The sequence below is a fragment of the Panulirus ornatus genome, chromosome 5 (assembly GCF_036320965.1).
Source record: "Panulirus ornatus isolate Po-2019 chromosome 5, ASM3632096v1, whole genome shotgun sequence".
Lineage (NCBI taxonomy): Eukaryota > Metazoa > Arthropoda > Malacostraca > Decapoda > Palinuridae > Panulirus > Panulirus ornatus.
Window position 1 is genome coordinate 23,336,126 of NC_092228.1, and position 6,000 is coordinate 23,342,125.

Consider the following 6,000-nt stretch of genomic DNA (forward strand, 5'->3'; position numbering starts at 1 on the left):
TATATATATTTTTTTTTTTTTTTTTTTTTTTATACTTTGTCGCTGTCTCCCGCGTTTGCGAGGTAGCGCAAGGAAACAGACGAAAGAAATGGCCCAACCCCCCCCCATACACATGTACATACACACGTCCACACACACAAATATACATACCTACACAGCTTTCCATGGTTTACCCCGGACGCTTCACATGCCTTGATTCAATCCACTGACAGCACGTCAACCCCTGTATACCACATCGCTCCAATTCACTCTATTCCTTGCCCTCCTTTCACCCTCCTGCATGTTCAGGCCCCGATCACACAAAATCTTTTTCACTCCATCTTTCCACCTCCAATTTGGTCTCCCTCTTCTCCTCGTTCCCTCCACCTCCGACACATATATCCTCTTGGTCAATCTTTCCTCACTCATTCTCTCCATGTGCCCAAACCATTTTAAAACACCCTCTTCTGCTCTCTCAACCACGCTCTTTTTATTTCCACACATCTCTCTTACCCTTACGTTACTTACTCGATCAAACCACCTCACACCACACATTGTCCTCAAACATCTCATTTCCAGCACATCCATCCTCCTGCGCACAACTCTATCCATAGCCCACGCCTCGCAACCATACAACATTGTTGAAACTACTATTCCTTCAAACATACCCATTTTTGCTTTCCGGGATAATGTTCTCGACTTCCACACATTTTTCAAGGCTCCCAAAATTTTCGCCCCCTCCCCCACCCTATGATCCACTTCCGCTTCCATGGTTCCATCCGCTGACAGATCCACTCCCAGATATCTAAAACACTTCACTTCCTCCAGTTTTTCACCATTCAAACTCACCTCCCAATTGACTTGACCCTCAACCCTACTGTACCTAATAACCTTGCTCTTATTCACATTTACTCTTAACTTTCTTCTTTCACACACTTTACCAAACTCCGTCACCAGCTTCTGCAGTTTCTCACATGAATCCGCCACCAGCGCTGTATCATCAGCGAACAACAACTGACTCACTTCCCAAGCTCTCTCATCCCCAACAGACTTCATACTTGCCCCTCTTTCCAAGACTCTTGCATTTACCTCCCTAACAACCCCATCCATAAACAAATTAAACAACCAAGGAGACATCACACACCCCTGCCGCAAACCTACATTCACTGAGAACCAATCACTTTCCTCTCTTCCTACACGTACACATGCCTTACATCCTCGATAAAAATGCAATTGAGTGGGAGAAGTATAAAAGAAAGAGACAGGAGGTCAAGAGAAAGGTGCAAGAGGTGAAAAAAAGGGCAAATGAGAGTTGGGGTGAGAGACTATCAGTAAATTTTAGGGAGAATAAAAAGATGTTCTGGAAGGAGGTAAATAGGGTGCGTAAGACAAGGGAGCAAATGGGAACTTCATTGAAGGGCGTAAATGGGGAGGTGATAACAAGTAGTGGTGATGTGAGAAGGAGATGGAATGTGTATTTTGAAGGTTTGTTGAATGTGTCTGATGACAGAGTAGCAGATATAGGGTGTTTGGGTCGAGGTGGTGTGCAAAGTGAGAGGGTTAGGGAAAATGATTTGGTAAACAGAGAAGAGGTAGTAAAAGCTTTGCGGAAGATGAAAGCCGGCAAGGCAGCAGGTTTGGATGGTATTGCAGTGGAATTTATTAAAAAAGGGGGTGACTGTATTGTTGACTGGTTGGTAAGGTTATTTAATGTATGTATGACTCATGGTGAGGTGCCTGAGGATTGGCGGAATGCGTGCATAGTGCCATTGTACAAAGGCAAAGGGGATAAGAGTGAGTGCTCAAATTACAGAGGTATAAGTTTGTTGAGTATTCCTGGTAAATTATATGGGAGGGTATTGATTGAAAGGGTGAAGGCATGTACAGAGCATCAGATTGGGGAAGAGCAGTGTGGTTTCAGAAGTGGTAGAGGATGTGTGGATCAGGTGTTTGCTTTGAAGAATGTATGTGAGAAATACTTAGAAAAGCAAATGGATTTGTATGTAGCATTTATGGATCTGGAGAAGGCATATGATAGAGTTGATAGAGATGCTCTGTGGAAGGTATTAAGAATATATGGTGTGGGAGGCAAGTTGTTAGAAGCAGTGAAAAGTTTTTATCGAGGATATATATATATATATATATATATATATATATATATATCCATGGGGATAGGGGAGAAAGAATACTTCCCACGCATTCCTCACGCGTCGTAGAAGGTGACTAGAGGGGACGGGAGCGGGGAGCAAGAAACCCTCCCCGCCTTGTCTTTTAACTTTCTAAAAGGGGAAACAGAAGAAGGAGTCACGCGGGGAGTGCTCATCCTCATCGAAGACTCAGATTGGGGTGTCTAAATGTGTATGGATGTAACCAAGATGAGAAAAAAGGAGAGATAGGTAGTATGTTTGAGGAAAGGAACATGGATGTTTTGGCTCTGAGTAAAACGAAGCTCAAGGGTAAAGGGGAAGACTGATTTGGGAATGTCTTGGGAGTAAAGTCAGGGGTTAGTGAGAGGACAAGAGCAAGGGAAGGAGTAGCACTACTCATGAAACAGGAGTGGTGGGAGTATGTGATAGAGTGCAATAAAGTAAATTCTAGATTGATATAGGTTGAACTGAAAGTTGATGGAGAGAGATGGGTGATTATCGGTGCATGTGCATCTGGGCATGAGAAGAAAGATCATGAGAGGCAAGTGTTTTAGGAGCAGCTGAATGAGTGTGTTAGTGGTTTTGATGCACGAGACCGGGTTATAGTGATGGGTGATTTGAATGCAAAGGTGAGTAATGTGGCAGTTGAAGGAATAATTGATATACATGGGGTGTTCAGTGTTGTAAATGGAAATGGTGAAGAGCTTGTAGATTTATGTGCTGAAAAAAGGACTGGTGATTGGAAATACCTGGTTTAAAAAACGAGATATACATAAGCATACGTATGTAAGTAAGAGAGATGGCCAGAGAGCGTTATTGGATTACGTGTTAATTGATAGGCGCGCGAAAGAGGGACTTTTGGATTTTAATGTGCTGAGAGGTGCAGCTGGAGGGATGTCTGATCATTATCTAGTGGAGGCGATGGTGAAGATTTGTAGAGGTTTTCAGAAAAGAAGAAAAAATGTTGGGGTGAAGAGAGTGGTGACAGTAAGTGAGCTCGGGAAGGAGACTTGTGTGAGAAAGTACCAGGAGAGACTGAGTACAGAATGGAAAAAGGTGAGAACAAAGGAGGTAAGGGGAGTGGGAGAGGAATGGGATGTATATAGGGAAGCAGTGATGGCTTGCGCAAAAGATGCTTGTGGCATGAGAAGCGTGGGAGGTGGGCAGATTAGAAAGGGTAGTGAGTGGTGGGATAAAGAAGTAAGATTATTAGTGAAAGAGAAGTGAGAGGCATTTGGACGATCTTTGCAGGGAAAGAGGCAGGAGGTCAAGAGAAAGGTGCAAGAGGTGAAAAAGAGGGCAAATGACAGTTGGGGTGAGAGAGTATCATTAAATTTTAGGGAGAAGAAAAAGATATTTTGGAAGGAGGTAAATAAAGTGCGTAACACAAGGGAGTAAATGGGAACTTCAGTGAAGGGGGCTAATGGGGGGGTGATAACAAGATGTGGTGATGTGAGAAGGAGATGGAGTTAGAACTCTAAATGTTTGTTGAATGTGTTTGATGATAGAGTGGCAGATATAGGGTGTTTTGGTCGAGGTGGTGTGCAAAGTGAGAGGCTTAGGGAAAATGATTTGGTAAACAGAGAAGAGGTAGTAAAAGCTGTGCGGAAGATGAAAGCCGGCAAGGCAGCAGGTTTGGATGGTATTGCAGTGGAATCTATTAAAAAAGGGGGTGACTGTATTATTGACTGGTTGGTAAGGTTATTTGATATATGTATGACTCATGGTGAGGTGCCTGAGGATTGGCGGAATGCGTGCCTAGTGCCATTGTACAAAGGCAAAGAGGATAGGAGTGATTGCTCAAATTACAGAGGCATAAGTTTGTTGAGTATTCTTTGGAAATTATATGGGAGGGTATTGATTGACATGGTGAAGGCATGTACAGAGCATCAGATTGGGGAAGAGCAGTGTGGTTTCAGAAGCGGTAGAGGATGTGTGGATCAGGTGCTTGCCTTGAAGAATGTATGTGAGAAATAATTAGAAAAGCAAATGGATTTGTATGTAGCATTTATGGATCTGGTGAAACCATAAGAGAGAGTTGATAGAGATGCACTGTGGAAGGTGTTAAGCATATATGGTGTGGGAGGCAAGTTGTTAGAAGCAGTGAAAAGTTTTTATCGAGGATGTAAGGCATGTGTACGTGTAGGAGGAGAGGAAAGTGATTGGTTCTCAGTGAATGTAGGCTTGCGGCAGGGGTGTGTGATGTCTCCATGGTTATCTAATTTGTTTATGGATGGGGTTGTTAGGGAGGTGAATGCAAGAGTTTTGGAAAGAGGGGCAAGTATGAAGTCTGTTGGGGATGAGAGAGCTTGGGAAGTGAGTCAGTTGTTGTTCGCTGATGATACAGCGCTGGTGGCTGATTCATGTAAGAAACTGCAGAAGCTGATGACTGAGTTTGGTAAAGTGTGTGAAAGAAGAAAGTTAAGAGTAAATGTGAATAAGAGCAAGGTTATTAAGTACAGTAGGGTTGAGGGTCAAGTCAATTGGGAAGTAAGTTTGAACGGAGAAAAACTGGAGGAAGTAAAGTGTTTTAGATATCTGGGAGTGGATCTGTCAGCGGATGGAACCATGGAAGCGGAAGTGAATCATAGGGTGGGGAGGGGGCAAAAATTCTTGGAGCCTTGAAGAATGTTTGGAAGTCGAGAACATTATCTCGGAAAGCAAAAATGGGTATGTTTGAAGGAATAGTGGTTCCTGCAATGTTGTATGGTTGCGAGGCATGGGCTATGGATAGAGTTGTGCGCAGGAGGGTGGATGTGCTGGAAATGAGATGTTTGAGGACAATATGTGGTGTGAGGTGGTTTGATTGAGTAAGTAATATAAGGATAAGAGAGATGTGTGGAAATAAAAAGAATGTGGTCGAGAGAGCAGAAGAGGGTGTTTTGAAATGGGTTGGTCACTTGGAGAGAATGGGTGAGGAAAGATTGACCAAGAGGATATATGTGTCAGAGGTGAAGGGAACGAGGAGAAGTGGGAGACCAAATTGGAGGTGGAAAGATGGAGTGAAAAAGATTTTGAGTGATCGGGGCCTGAACATGCAGGAGGATGAAAGGCGTGCAAGGAATAGAGTGAATTGGAACGATGTGGTATACGGGGGTCGACGTGCTGGCAATGGATTGAACCAGGGCATGTGAAGCGTCTGTGGTAAACCATGGAAAGTTCTGTGGGGCCTGGATGTGGAAAGGGAGCTGTGGTTTCGGTGCATTATTACATGGCAGCTAGAGACTGATTGTGAACGAATGGGGCCTAGCGCTACCTCGCACACATGAGGGGGGAGTGGGTTGTTATTCCATGTGTGGCGAGGTGGCGATGGGAACAAATAAAGGCAGACTGTATGAATTATGTACATGTGTAAATATGTATATGTCTGTGTGTACATATATGTGTACATTGAGATGTATAGGTATGTATATTTGCGTGTGTGGACGTGTATGTATATACATGTGTATGTGGGCGGGTTGGGCCATTCTTTCGTAGGTTTCCTTGCGCTACCTCGCTAACGCGGGAGACAGCGACAAAGCAAAATAAATAAGAATATAAAATATAATATATATATATATATATATATATATATATATATATATATATATATATATATATATATATATATATATATATATTTATATATATATATATATATATATATATATATATATATATATATATATATATATATATAAATATATATATATATATGTATATATATATATATATATATATATATATATATATATATATATATATATATATATATATATATATATATATATATATATATATATATATATATATATATATATATATATATATATATATATATATATATATATATATATATATATATATATATATATATATATATATATATATATAT